The sequence below is a fragment of the Cervus elaphus genome, chromosome 13, assembly GCF_910594005.1.
Source record: "Cervus elaphus chromosome 13, mCerEla1.1, whole genome shotgun sequence".
NCBI lineage: Eukaryota > Metazoa > Chordata > Mammalia > Artiodactyla > Cervidae > Cervus > Cervus elaphus.
Window position 1 is genome coordinate 57,166,904 of NC_057827.1, and position 16,069 is coordinate 57,182,972.

Genomic DNA, 16,069 nt, shown 5'->3' on the forward strand with positions numbered 1-16,069 from the left:
GACTGATGCTGAAGCTGAAGCTCCAATCTTTTGACCATGTTGATTTAGAAACAGTCACAACCTAAAAGTTGAGAATTATTTCAGTGGGAATTTTTAGGACTTCAAGCATGGGCGACAGCATCTCAAGTGACCCTGAGAGAACTGCTCTAAGAAGGCAGGGAGTGGGGAGGAGTCAGATTATATGGAAGTCTGCAACAATGGGTAGGTAGTCTGAACATCAGAAGTATTTTTGTGGATTAAAGAAAACCAGATACCTCAAGTTAAGGAATTTAGCGCTTTTCTGTATATGAGAAGATACAAGAGTCTGGGCTCACTGAAAACATTGCTTTCATATGCATCTCAGCTATCTGAGGTGAGTATCCTGTGTTTTTCCTCAGTGCTCACTGTAAGGAGTGGCTGTGTTGCAGGAAAGAAGCCAATTCTGACTCCATGTTGGAACTGTTTCTTTGACTTGCTTTTTGTTGCTTTTCTTACTATAATCATACAAAAGGGCCTACCTCAGAGAATCCTGTCCCTCAGGATTAAACTACAGTGCCTTTGTTCAGAACCCTGTCCCCCTGTAGGTGGCAGGAAGGAAGAAATTAACACATACCCGCCTGAGGCTTGCCATTCTAGGAGATGTTTGCAAGATTAATGGCCTTTTCACCTTGCTTCCTCACTTCCCCATCTTGATCTATAAAAAGAGCCTGGCTTCAAGGCCCGAGTAAGATGGTTATTTTGAGGCACTAGCCGCCATCTTCTTGGTCAGCTGGCTCCCCGAATAAAGTCTCTTCCTTGCCTCAACCCCTCGTCTCTTGGATTCATTGGCCTGTCGTGCGGTGAGCAGAGCGTGAGATGACCGCTGTAATTGCTGATGACTGTGACATTCTTGTTTATTGACACGGCAGGAAATACTCCATTTCTCAGCTATCTGATGAGAAGAGCCGGCTCATTGGAAAAGACTCTGATGCTGGGAAAGATTGAAGGCAAGAAATGGGTGGCAGAGGACGAAATGGTTAGACAGTAGCACCAACTCGATGAACATGAATTTGAGCAAACTCCGGGAGAGAGAAGACAGTGAAAGACAGGAGAACCTGGCATACTGCAGTCCGTGGTGTAACAAAGGGTCAGACATGACTCGACAACTGAACAAATCAGAACCCAAAAGTCATTCTGGATTCCCCCCTACCCTTTATTCCCTTTTTCTGACTCCCAGTTTCAAATGGTTACTAACTTCCTGTCCATTTTCTATATTCTTCTGCCACTTTGTGAGTTAGAGCCTTCAATATTTTTCACTGGAACTATTGCAGTTGTCTCTGTCCTGTTACCCATTTTACAGCCTCGCCCATCTCAAAATTTTCCTTCATATTGCCTCCAGCTTGATTGATTTGAAACTCAAATTTGAAATCCTTTGTTACCTCCCAAGAGCCTACAGGGTAAATAAAGTCCAAGCTCCTTGATGTGGCTTAAAAGATACCTGTGTATGTATCAGAGTGAAGTGAGTCAGAAAAAGAAAGATAAATGCCGTATTCTAACTCTTATATACGAAATCTAGAAAAATGATACTGAAGAATTTATTTACAGGGCAGCAATGGAGAAACAGACATAGATAATAGACTTATGGACACGGGGAGAGGGGAGGAGAGGGTGAGATGTATAGAAAGAGTAACATGGAAACTTACATTACCATATGTAAAATAGGTAGTCAACAGGAATTTGCTGTATGGCTCAGGAAACTCAATCAGGGGCTCTGTGTCAATCTGGGAGGAAGGTTCAAAAGGGAAGGGATATATGTATACCTATGGCTGATTCACGTTGAGGTTTGACAGAAAACAGCAAAATTCTATAAAGCAATTATCTTTCAGTTTTAAAAACATTTAAAAAAGATAGCTGTGAGTTGGCATTTGTCCACTTTTAAGCCTCCTCTCTAATCACTCCTCATTTCACACATAACACCTAGTAACACTTACATTAATAGTTCCGGGAACTATTAATACATGAGTCTTTTCGTGCCTCTGGCCATTAGTACATTGTTTCCTTTTGTTTACACACAAACATCTAAAGGTCTTATCTTGGGGTTGTTCAGGTCCAGTAGAGAAACCCTGCAAAATTTCTGTGGAGTATGTATCTGTTTGGACCTGTATGAAGCAGATGGATCACTCAATGGGGTAATTGAAGAAAGTAATAGAAGGGTCCCTTGAAGAGAATTTAATGAAGGGAATCTTTACCAACAGAAACCATCAAGGGATGGTGAAATACCCAAGGACTAAAACCAATTGGAAGCCTTTATCTCCTCTAGCCCTAAAGGGGGAAGAGGAAGGAAAAGCATTCTGGAACTGGGCAAGATCTGTAACAGTGTGTGAGAGTACACTCAACAGTTCAGTTCAGTTCAGTCGCTCAGTCGTGTCCGACTCTTTGCGACTCCATGAACCGCAGCATGCCAGGCCTCCCTGTCCATCACCAACTCCTGGAGTTTACTCAAACTCATGTCCATCGAGTTGGTGATGCCATCCAGCCATCTCATCCTCTGTCATCCCCTTCTTCCCCTGCCCCCAATCCCTCCCAGCATCAGGGTCTTTTCCAATGAGTCAACTCTTTGCATGAGGTGGCCAAAGTGTTGGAGTTTCAGCTTCAGCATCAGTCCTTCCAATGAACACCCAGGACTGATCTCCTTTAGGATGGACTGGTTGGATCTCCTTGCAGTCCAAGGGACTCTCAAGAGTCTTCTCCAACACCGCAGTTCAAAAGCATCAATTCTTTGGTGCTCAGCTTTCTTTACAGTCCAACTCTCACATCCATACATGACTACTGGAAAAACCCAACACTCGACAGTTACTATGTGTGAAAGCAGAGGAGTGCAGCCACTGCCCAAAAAAAAAAAAAAGTGTAGGGGTGAGGGAGGGTAGAATAGCCCAATTCCTCTCTCCTTCTACCTTTTGTTCTTCTGTTGGTTCCTCTCATTGACTGATTCCAAATGGAAGCCAAAGGCTAGGGAAGCCAAAGTGAAGCCATCCATAGAGGTTATCTTCCCAGGGCAGGGCAGAGAGTGGTAATGGATCAGGAGAACCTAACAAAACAACCAGCACAGAGTGTAAACCTGTCTGCTCATGTTCTGAGAGAGGAACAAGACAAGAGCGCCAGGGATGTCACCTTTCATTATGAAAATGTTCATTTAACATCCTGTCTTCAGATGACAGCTAATCTCTGAGCTTTGAGAGGTGTCCCAGGTCTTAGGCTGGGGAGGAGGTCTGGGAAACTATTTTATTAAAATACAGACTTTCAACCATTTCTCCTGTTTTTAACTCAACTCTACACTTTGCCTTCAAATGTACCTGCAGCCTCCAATTCCTGAAACCTTCTGGGATTTGCAGTACAAATAAGTTCAGTTCTTACTAGGTTCCTTCCCTCTGCAGGTTAGTTCTTTGGCATCTCTTGTCTACTAGGTTAGTTTTCACTAAAACATTCCCTAAAAACCTACCATCCTGTCAGGAAACGAATCTGCCTTCTGCTTTAGAAGGAGACATCATTTTCTTTCTTTCAAAACTGTTTTCCACACAAATATGCTTGCAAAAATAGTCTGGGGCAAAAGTTGTCAGTGCCTCTTTACAACACAAGCAGAAACAGAAGACCACTGAAAATTGACTCCTCACCATAAGGAAGAAATAGAGAGTCAATTCATGGATTGGCCCTTTTAAAAAAAGGAATGATTTTCTAAATTTCTGGTTGTCGGAGACCCTATATCCATGATTTCAGAAACAGACAGTGGTGAACTATGCTTTAACTTCTAACTCCTTTTCAGGCAATCTGTTTCATGAAGCAGAAATTATGTGCTTTTTTGCAGCAAAGTTCTATCTGTCTCATAGTAAGTATGATGTCTCTTAGACTCCACTATTGAAATGCCTGTCAGTCTTAGTTTTGGGTATTGATGAGTTTTGGTCTTTTTTGGTCACTTCACAGGTATTTATTTATTTAGGTCATGCTGTACAGCTTGCAGAATCCTAGCTCCCTGATCGCACATGTCCATTTGGGTCTCATTCTCTTCAAATAACTTGAGCTGTTATTTGGGGGAAGATGAGCCAGCCCCTGGGTTGGTGGATTGCTTTGAGGACTCCTACATAAGGAGAATGCTGGATACTGCCCTGCTTGCTTGCTGTGCTTTCTGTCCTTGCATCTTTTGGCTCCAAGTGTGACCTGTTCTGATCTTGCGAGACTAAATGTCTAGATGAATTCAGAGATAAGCAAGAAGAAGCAGTTCTGAGCATTTTTAAGAAGTTTGTACCTTTTGACTCCATTACCCATTTGCCCATCACCAACCCTTGCCTCTGGCAACCACCAATCTATTTTCTATCCATGAGCTTTTTTTTTTTCTTTTAGATTTCACATACAAGTGAGATCATAACATATGTCTTTCTCTCTCTGACTTATTTCACTTAGCATAATGCCCACCAGCTCCTATCAATATGTTGTCACAAATGGCAAGATTTCATTCTTGTTAAGACTGAATGATATTCTGTTTATATACCATAGCTTCTTTATCTATTCACACATCGGTGGACACTTAGGTTGTTCCAATGTCTTGGCTGTTATAAATAGTGCTGCAGTGAATATGGGGGTACTAATGTCTTTCTGAGTTAGTCTTTTTTTCTTTGATTAAATACCCAGCAGTGGAATTGCTGGATCAGATGGTAGTTCTATTTTTAATTTTTTAAGCTATCTTCATATTGCTTGATATTTCTCCTGTCACTCTTGATTCCAGCTTGTGCTTCTTCCAGCCCAGCATTTCTCATGATGTATTTTGCATATAAGTTAAATAAGCAGGGTGACAATATACAGCCTTGACGTACTCCTTTTCCTATTTGGAACCAGTCTGTTGTTCCATGTCCAGTTCTAACTGTTGCTTCCTGACCTGCACATAGGTTTCTCAAGAGGCAGATCAGGTGGTCTGGTATTCCCATCTCTTTCAGAATTTTCCACAGTTTATTGTGATCACACAGTCAAAGGCTTTGGCATAGTCAATAAAGCAGAAATCGATGTTTTTCTGGAACTCTCTTGCTTTTTCAATGATCCAGCAGATGTTGGCAATTTGATCTCTGGTTCCTCTGCCTTTTCTAAAACCAGCTTGAACATCTGAAAGTTCACAGTTCACGTATTACTGAAGCCTGGCTTGGAGAATTTTGAGCATTACTTTACTAGCATGTGAGATGAGTGCAATTGTGCGGTACTTTGAGCATTCTTTGGGATTGCCTTTCTTAGGGATTGTAATGAAAACTGACCTTTTCCAATCCTGTGGCCACTGCTGGGTTTTCCAAATTTGCTGGCATATTGAGTGCAGCACTTTCACAGCATCATCTTTCAGGATTTGAAATAGCTCAACTGGAATTCCATCACCTCCACTAGCTTTGTTTGTAGTGATGCTTTCTAAGGCCCACTTGACTTCACATTCTGGGAGAAATATCAATAACCTCAGATATGCAGATGACACCACCCTGAAGGCAGAAAGTGAAGAGGAACTAAAAAGCCTCTTGATGAAAGTGAAAGAGGAGAGTGAAAAAGTTGGCTTAAAGCTCAACATTCAGAAAACTAAGATCATGGCATCTGGTCCCATCACTTCATGGCAAATAGATGGGGAAACAGTGGAAACTGTCAGACTTTATTTTTTGGGGCTCCAAAATCACTGCAGATAGTGATTGCAGCCATGAAATTAAAAGACGCTTACTGCTTGTAAGGAAAGTTATGACCAACCTAGATAACATATTAAAAAGCAGAGACATTACTTTGGCAACAAAGGTCCATCTAGTCAAGGCTATGGTTTTTCCAGTGGTCATGTATGGATGTGAGAGTTGGACTGTGAAGAAAGCTGAGTGCTGAAAAATTGATGCTTTTGAACTGTGGTGTTGGAGAAGACTCTTGAGAGTCCCTTGGACTGCAAGGATGCAAGGAGATCCAACCAGTCCATCCTAAAGGAGATCAGTCCTGGGTGTTCATTGGAAGGACTGATGCTGAAGCTGAAACTCCAACACTTTGGCCACCTCATGCAAAGAGTTGACTCATTGGAAAAGACCCTGATGCTGGGAGGGATTGGGGGCAGGGGAAGAAGGGGATGACAGAGGATGAGATGGTTGGATGGCATCACCGACTTGATTGACATGAGTTTGAGTAAACTCCGGGAGTTGGTGATGGACAAGGAGGCCTGGTGTGCTGCAATTCATGGGGTCGCAAAGAGTCGGACACAACTGAGCAACTGAACTGAACTGAACTGAACTGATACTGCTTCCTATATTGGTTATAACAATTAGCATTTCTATCAACAGTGCACAGGCTTCCTTTTTCTCCACATCTTTACCAACACTTGATGTTTTTTGTCATTTTGATAATAGCCCTTTTAGCAGGGTTAAGGTGATATCTCATTGTGATTTTGTTTTTAATTTCCCACATTATTAGGGATATTGAGCATCTTATCAAAGCCTGTTAGCCAATTATATGTGTCTTTAAAAAAAGGTCTGTTAAAATCCTCTGCCCATTTTTGAATTTTTTTTTCTTTTCTTTCCTGTAGGTTACCTTTTAATTTTATTGATGTTTCCTTGCTGTGCAGAAGCTTTTTAGTCTGATGTATCCTAGTTGTTTACTTTTGCTTTTGTTGCCTTTGCTTTTGTTGTCACGTTAAATCATCACCAAGACTGATGTCAAGGAGCTTACTGCCTATGTTTTCTTCTAAGAGTTTTATGGTTTCAAGTCTTTAATCTATTTTTAGTAATTGTTGTGTATGGTATAAGATAGCGGTCCAACCTAATTCTTTTGCATGTGGCTGTCTAGTTTTCCCAATACTTTTTATTGAACAAACTCTGTAAATTAATTTATGTACATGGGTTTATTTCTGGGCTCTTTATTCTTTTCCATTGACCTGTCTGTCTGTTTTTATGACAATGTCATGCTGTTTTGATTACCGTAATCCAATATATGAAGCATAGTTTGAAGTCAGGAAGTATGGTGCCTCCAGCTTTGTTCTTTGGCTATTTGGGGTCAAAAAGATATCACCGTAAAAGAAAAGTCTGGTCATGGTTTGTAAAGTAGTTTAGAACCGTCACATTGATAGGGAAAATAATCCTTGCTCATGATTTCTTTTTATTAGTCATTATCTGCAGAGAAAGTTCTCAGACAAATTTCAAACAGCTTTAAATTAATGGGGTGACTCATTGGGAAAATTAAGTAAATGCTAGAGTAGCATTAATGGGCTTCCACAGGACAGTTGACAAGAACTTCTTAAATCTGAGAACATGGGGTGATATGTGTACAATTTCTAAAATAACAGCTGGCTGATTGATACCCGTTAGTGGTTGTTTTAAAAGCTCTCCCTCTTACCCTTGTGAGACTTAGCATTTTTGCTGAAGATATTTATGAGAATAATGAAGAAAGACTAATCAAATGTGCCATCACTATGACTCTATGGTAAAGAGTATATGATATGATAAAATTAAGATCCAAAATATCCTCTAAAAGCTTGAGTAATGGGCTAAATATACCAAATATAATTTGATTGGGATAGATATGAGTCTTACTGGGGTAGAAATATATATTTGAGTTCCTCAAAATAGTAACCAACAGCAGAAATATGATAGAAAAGTAGCATAAAAGTAATGCATGCATCCTGAATATTCTCAAATTCTCTAGCCCTCTGAGATTACCCTTTTGTTTAACAGTCAAATAAAATTAGTCTATACTCTTTATTGTTTAACTTTAGGAAATCCAAAGATTTTGGCATGAGGAGGGAGGTGGGTATTGAGGAGCTTACTTTCTTCTTATGACATTCAATAAATTTGTGCTCTGAATTTCTGCTTTTTGCTCAGTTTTCTAATGAATTCTCTGATTTTCTTATTTCTTTTTCTTTCGTTCCCATTTTCAAGAGAAGGAGGGGATAGAAAAGTCCAGATTGAGATGCCAAGTTCTCTGGAGTCCTTCTGGCTCCTGATGTGGAACAGCTGGTTAGTTTTGCTTCTTGGACTGGCAACTATTGAGGTATGTGTCTGTTTTTGTGCCAGCACCATACTGTTTTGATTACTGTGGCTTTGTAGTATAGTTTAAAATCAGGCTGTGTGATACCCTGAACTTATTCTTCTTTCTAAAGATTGTTTTGGCTATTCAGTGTTGTGTTTCCATACAAATTTCAGGATTATTTGTTCTAGTACTGTGAAAAATGTCACTGGTATTTTCATAGGGATTGAACTGAATTTGTAGATTACTTTGGATATTATGGCCTTTTTAACAATATTAATTCTTCCAACCCATGAATGTGATACATCTTTACATTTGTCTATGTCATCTTAAGTTTCTTGCTATTTGTGACAACATAGACCTAGGGGATATTGCACTAAGTGAATTAAGTCAGATAGAGAAAGACAAATACTGTATTATTTCACTTATGTGTAGAATCTAAAAAGCAAAACAAATGAACAGGCGTAACAAGATAGATACAAAGTCACAGATACAGAGAACAAACAAGTGGTTGCCGGAGAGAAGGAAGATAGGAGAGGATGAGTGAAATAGTTGAGAGAGATTAAGAGGTGCAGACTTTCAGTTACAAAATAAATGAGTCACAAGAATGTAATGTACAGCATGGAAAATAATAACAGTCAATAATAATGTAATATTTTCATAGGTTAACAGATGGTAATGATTTATCATGGTGATCATTTTGTCATGTATCTAATCACTATGTTGTATACAAGGACCTAGCATAGTGTAAGTCAGTTATACTTCAAAATACAAACAACTTATAGAAAAATAAATAAAATTTGTGCTTACCATAAATGGGGGTAGGGAGAGAGGGAATTTTGAAGGTGGTCAAAAGGTACAAACTTCCAGTTATAAGATAAATAAGTACTAGGAATATAATGTACAACATGATTAATTTAATAAACACTGCTCTGTGTTGCATATGAGAGTCATTAAGAGAGTAAATCCTAAGAGTTCTCATCATAAGAAAAGTATATTTTATTTTATTTTGTATCTGTATTAAGTAATGGATATTCACTAAACTTATGATATAAGTCAAATCATTGTGCTGTATGCCTTAAACTTATATAGTGCTTTTGTCAAATAAAAATCTCAATAAAGCTGAAGGAAAAAGCCCACATATGTTTGGCAGCACTATCCTAAATACCAGGTGCTTCCCAGGTGGCGCTAGTGGTAAAGAACCCACTTGCCAGTGTAGGAGACTTGAGAAACACACGTTCAATCCCTGGGTCCAGAAGATCCCCTGGAGGAGAGCATGGCAACCCACTCCAGTATTTTTGCCTGGAGAATCCCATGAACAGAGGAGCTTAGCGGAATACAGTCCATAGTGTCACAAAGAGTTGGACATGACTGAATCAACTCAGCACACATGCGTGCAAGGCTGTGCATGGCTCCTTGGATTGGAACTAGAACTAGTAAATGGAAGCTACAGAGAGATATTGGCTAAATATAAGAAAATGTTAGCAGTCAGAATTTTCTAAGAATGGAGTGCACTACCTTAAGAAACATTAAGTTCTCACATAGGTTCAAATATAGGCCAATGATTACTTGCAGAAACTATAATATCATGAGGGTAAAATATCAGAATGGTATATGCACCAAGTAACCTTGAGTTCCTTTTCAAATATAATTCTATGATTTTCTAAAGGGTAGACCTTGTATTTTAGATTCATTTTGTTCATGCATTACTAAAAAGAGACAATTTTGACTTTTTCAGGTCATAAAATCCTTCACCTAACATATACATAAAATTAAAAGAAAAATATTGTTTTAAATTGTGCATTTTACTCTCACTTCATCTTTGGTACATGTCTAACCAACAAATGAAAAAATTGAGCATTGTGTAGCATTACTATCATCAACTCTTCTTTTTTTTAAAATATTTATGTATTTGGCTGCATCAGGTCTTAGTTGCAGCACTTTGGCTCTCTGGTTGTGGCATGCAGAATTTTTTCGTTTTTAGTTGCAGCATGCATGATGTTTAGTTGCAGCATCCAAACTCTTAGTTGTGGAATGTGGGATCTAGTTCCTTGAAGAGGGATTGAGCCTGGGCCCCCTGTGTTGGCAGGTGGATGCTTAACCACTGGACCACCAGGGAAGTCCCAAAGTCATGCTTTGACTTGAAATATTTCTTTGCTAGTTTCAAGATCTTAAGGTATCTCATGGTAATAATGATTGCAGTAGAGGAAACTTTTCAGTTTTCTTCTGTTAGTTATGAGTGAGTTAAAGTTACTCAGTTGTGTCCAACTCTTTGCGACCCCATGGACTATACAGTCCATGGAATTCTCCAGGCCACCACAATACTGGAGGAGATAGACTTTCCCTTATCCAGGGGATCTTCCCAACCAAGGGATTGAACCCAGGTCTCCCACATTGCAGGCAGATTCTTTACCAGTTGAGCTATCAGGGAAGCCCTCTGGTAGTTATACATTTGATCTATTTTATTACTAATCTCAGATGGTCCCTCTTATGATTAACTGGCATATTTTGAATGATAATTGGGTCTGAGTAATATTAGCAAAAGCTATGACAAACCTAGACAGCAGAGACATCACTTTGCTGACAAAGGTCTGTGTAGTCAAAGCTATGGTTTTTCTAGTAGTCATGTATGGATGTGAGAGTTGGACCATCAAGAAGGCTGAATACTGAAGAATTGATGCTCTCGAATTGTGGTGATGGAGAAGACTCTTGAGAGTCTCTTGGACAGCAACGAAATCAAACCAGTCAATCATAAAGGAAATCAGCCCTGAATATTCATTGGAAGGACTGATGCTGAAGCTGAAGCTCTAATACTTTGGCTAGCTGATGTGTAAAGCCGATATTTTGGAGAAGACCCTGATGCTGAGAAAGATTGAGGGTGAGAGGAGAAGGGGGCAACAGAGGATGAGATGGTTGGATGGCATCACTGACTCAATGGACATGAGTTTGAGCAAACTCCAGGAGATAGTAAAGGACAGGGAAGCCTGGCATGCTGTGGTGCTTGGGGTCACAAGGAATTGGACATAACTTAGCAACTGAATAGCAGCAAAGTATTAGCAAGTGTGTTACACACATACCAGATTTAATAACATAGAATTAATGGCAACTTGGCCAGGGTAATGAGATACAGAACTAAGACACATCCATTCAGTCATAGGAGAAAGTTGATCTCCAAAATATTTCATTTTACCCAGAAAAAAAAAAACCAGTTTCTATTCATATGGAATGGATAATAATATCCATTTATAGGTTTGTGCAGGGCTGTTTTAAGTCTCTTGCCTTCTGTCATAATATAGTCTGAGAAGATATGGCCATTTTGACATTTTGCAGTATATAACTTTAATTAGTTACTTTGATAACATTATGTTGATTGGGTTGAATTTGCAAGAGAGTACTGTGGAGGTATTGGTAAGACATGGTGCAGGAATGCGGCTGACAAATCCTATGAAAAGTCAAGTGTCTGCCACATCTGTAAATACGTTAGCCATCAGTTGATCAGTGGTATGCCTAGATCTCTCTTCTAAAGTAAAAAAGGAATTATTGTATCTTTAAGTTAAAAGGCGCAATAAGTGATGGGTGCTTGAATTCTGGGGGAAGCATAATTCTATAGCTTGGAATGCTTCTCCTGCCCATAAGCATAAAAGGTTGACGACTTCTAAATGGAATCTAGAGTAAGACAGAGCTCAGGCCATCGTACCATTTGGCTCATACAGTTGGGCAGACTAAAAAAAAAAAGTATTGGTAAGAAAAGATGCTGCGTGAAGTTTGTGGCAGGCCTCAGTGGGCAAATCATAATGTAAATTCTGAGTGTGGGAGTGAGGCCATGTCATTTTCCATGGAGAATTATGTGCCTTTTGATATGCCCCTGGTCCCTGGTGAAGGCTGGATACCTGGCCATGGATCATCAGATGACTTTCTATCTAGAACTGAGTCCTTTCAGACTTCTCAAATGATAAGGTCATACAGGCCCAGCCACAGTATGTTGCAAGATGGAAGTGGTATATTTGGGAGCAAGCACAAACATGGCCAGTTAGCATAAACAAGCTTCATGAGCAGGTGTTATAGACCCCATGGCATGGTGATATCACTGCCCTTCCCTTATCACATGCCTGTGATTCTTTGGGGGATTCTCTATGAATACCTGAAGGGTAACTAAAAAACTCAAGCTTGGTTTATGGATAAGCAGCTCAAAATATAGATAAAATAAAAAGTAGCCTCACTTAAAGGTCACGCTGAAAGATAGAACATCCTGGGAACCATTGTCTATTCTTCACACAAATACATTTCTCTCTGTCTCAGTAGCACCTTACCCCCCATCCTAACCATAGCTCCTGTCTCATTATGTCTTAAAACTATTAACCTTTCAAATAATTTTATGGAATCCACTTATTTGCCTCTTTTAAGAATTATCACCCATATTTTTTCAAGTTTCTTCATTTTTAGAGAGAAGGAACCTTATTCAACATGTAGGTTAGTTACCTTTCTGATGCAAGAACTGTACATCATTGCCACAGCTCAGGAGCCTACCAGTGTAATTTGTTTCTTGAGATGTGAGTTGGTTTCATAAGAGCTGGCTGCTTCAGGGTTTTATCTCTATGGTGATTAAAGAAGTAATACTGAGCTCAACCCAAGAAGTACTTACTAAACATAACACTCTGTTAAGAAAAAAGAAAATTGTTTTGGGTATTTTTTGATGGTAAAAGGAAATGATTCCTTGAAAGACAAAATAGGTTGAAACTTCATTCACAAAAAATTATAGAAAGAAAGAATGGAGACTACTTACAGAAAAACTGGGCCTTAAAACCAGATAGAAATCTGGGAGCAAGCATCTACTTATATTCTTGACTCTTCTATGTGGGTACTGTGGAAGAAATGCTGGTAACTCAAGCAAATATGTTTCTTTTCTATTATTGGTTATTTTCTGGAATTTTCTTTCAAGTCTGACTTAAAAATACTATAATATTGCTTAGGTCTCCTAGGTGACTACCTGGAGGGGGCCAAGCACTTCAAACCTCATGGGTTCTCCTGCGACAAGGCTAAGGCAAGCTCCTCCGAATGGCTGGCTGTGGATGGGTTGGTCAGTTTCTCAGACAACAGCAAGGAGGATGCTTTCTCCGGGACAGATTGGATGGTAGAGAAAATGGATTTGAAGGAGTTTGATTTTAATGATACCCTGTTGAGTATAGATGACCTGGAAACCATGCCAGATGAGCTTTTGGCCACGTTGGATGACACGTGTGGTCTCTTTGATCCCCTACTCCAGGAGACTGATAAGGAGCCCCCCCAGATAGTGAACCCAATTGGCCATCTTCCAGAAAGTTTACCAACAATTGACCAGGGTGCCCCCTTCACCTTCTTGCAACCTCTTCCCCCTTCCCCAGGGGCCCTGTCTTCCACTCCAGATCATTCCTTTAGTTTAGAGCTATGCAGTGAAGTGGTTATCTCTGAAGGAGATAGCAAGCCAGACTCCACCACTTGCATTACTGTGATCCCTAGTGCATAAAGGAGGAGGATGCCCCCTCAGATAATGATAGTGGCCTCTGCATGAGACCTGACTCCTCTCTGGGCTCTCCCCAGCATAGCCCCTCCACCTCCAGGGGCTCTCCAAATAAGAGCCTGCTATCTCCAGGTGCCCTCAGTGGCTCTTCCCGCCCCAAACCCTATGACCCTCCTGGAGAGAAGATGGTAGCAGCAAAAGTAAAGGGCGAGAAGCTAGACAAGAAGCTGCAGAAAATGGAGCAGAACAAGACAGCAGCCACTAGGCACCGCCAGAAGAAGAGGGCAGAACAGGAGGCTCTCGCTGGTGAATGTAACGAGCTAGAAAAGAAGAATGAGGCTCTGAAAGAGAAGGCAGATTCCTTGGCCAAGGAGATCTAGTATCTTAAAGATCTGATAGAAGAGGTTCGCAAGGCAAGGGAGAAGAAAAGGGTCCCCTAGTTAGGGTAGTAGGGGTATGTGCACTTGTATATAGGAGGCTGAAGCTGTGCTTTAATAAATTATTTTGTAGTGAAAGTAAAAAAAAAAAAAATACTATAATATACATATGTTATCTTATAAAGCAGATCCTGTTTGATCAAAGGATAACTTGATGATGATGATCATTATTTTGTTCTACCACAGAGCCTTTTCCTCCTATTAATCTATATGAGAAATTATATGAAGGAAGTTTCTCACAAAAGATGTAAAATGAACAATTCACTTGAAACCAGGAATTTGCCAGAAGTCAGAAGCAGCACTGAAGTTTAATAGGTCTCCACTAGATGGCAAGCATTCTCTTTCAATTTCTCAATTGCACCAAGATCATAAATTGCTGCTTTTTCAAACCTTGTCTTTGCATGAGACAGTGGCACTTGTATCAAAAAATTACAAAGACCCTGATTCACAGATATAGTCAAATTTAGAATCAAGTTGTTCAAACTGAAATGGAAAATATATTGTGATGTTTAAACGTTTTAATTGGAGACTATATATTCATTCATTTGACAAACATTAAATGCCCTATATATATTTTTATATTTTGTTTCATTTACCTCCCCCTACCTCAGTGATGAGATTAGATGTTTTTATTAGTCTCATTTTAGAGATTGGGAAACTGAGGCTTAAAGATAACTAAGCATATACACAGCCCAAGATAAATTGTCTAGGTTTAAACCTAGACATGGAGAAGGAAATGGCAACCCACTCCAATATTCTTGCCTGTGGAATTCCATGGACAGAGGATCCTGGCAGGCTACAGTCCATGGGGTCGCAAAGAGTCGGACACGGCTGAGCCACTAACACACCTACACAAGCCTAGACAGTTTGATCCAGAGCCTATTCTCCTAACTACTATGTTGTTTTTTTTTTAATTGAAATATAGTTGATTTATAGTATTTTGGGTATGCAGGAAAGTGATTCAGCCATGTATATGTATGTATAATATATATACTCTTTTTAAGATTCTTTTCTATTATAGGTTATTACAGAATATTTAATAGAGTTCCCTGTTTTGTTCAGTAGGTTCTTGTTGTTTATCTATTTTGTATATAGTGAAGTAAAGAAAGTGAAGTCACTCAGTCATGTCCAACTTTTTGTGACCCCATGAACTGTAGCCTACCAGGCTCCTCTGTCCATGGGATTTTCCAGGCAAGAATACTGGAGTGGGTTACCATTTCCTTCTCCGGGAGATCTTCCTGACCCAGGGATTGAACCCGGGTCTCCCTCATTGTAAGCAGACGCTTTACCATCTGAGCCACCAGGGAAGCCCTTGTATATAGTTGTGTTTTATCTGTTAATCCCAAACTCCTAATTTGTGCTTCCCTCCCTCCCTCCCTTTCCCTCCTTCCCTTTTGGTAACCATAAGTTTGTTTTCTATTTCTGTGAGTGTTTCTATTTTGTATATATGTTCATTTGTATTATTTTTTGAGATTCTACATATAAGTGATATATGATATTTGTCTTTGACTTACTCCACTGAGTATGATAATCTCTTGGTCTGTCTAAGTTGCTACAAATGGCATTATTTCATTCTTCTTTTTTTTGGCTGAGTGAGTAATATTCCTTTATATATATATATGTATATATATTTATTTATTTATGTATATGTATACACCACATTTTCTTTATTCATTCGTCTATCAATTTTGGCTAAGTTATATATATATATATACACACCACATTTTCTTTATTCATTCATCTGTCAGTTTTGGCTGAGTTATATATATATACACCACATTTTCTTTATTCATTCATCTTTCAGTGGACATTTAGGTTGTTTCTTTAAAAGAAGCCACACCAAGCTCCCTTCAAACTAGAGGACCCAGGAATGGAGAAATGCACCTAGTGCAGTATACTGGGCACTGGGGTTACAAAGATGAGTAAGGCTTTTCTGTGCTCAAGGAACTTAGCCTAGTGGGAAAAAAAAGATGTCAATACATTTGAGTACAACATATTAAGTGCTGCTACGTTGGCAAAACAGAGGAAAGAGTCATTCACTGAATCCTGAGACCTGGAGGATGAGCACCCAGCAGATTTGAGGAAAGCAAGAGCAAGGACTTTCTGAGGAAGGAGAAACAGTGTAAAGGCTCAGTGATTTGAGTTGGCAGTGTGGAATGGCTGTGTG

At 39.5% G+C, this 16,069-nt stretch overlaps 1 pseudogene across 1 annotated transcript; it reads left to right on the forward strand.

Annotated features, from left to right (window-relative positions):
- The first annotated feature begins 12,937 nt into the window (after positions 1-12,937).
- Positions 12,938-13,905, forward strand: LOC122707063 (annotated as a pseudogene). Its single transcript, XR_006344594.1, has one exon. The product of XR_006344594.1 is annotated as a cyclic AMP-dependent transcription factor ATF-4-like (transcript).
- Positions 13,906-16,069: the final 2,164 nt, after the last annotated feature.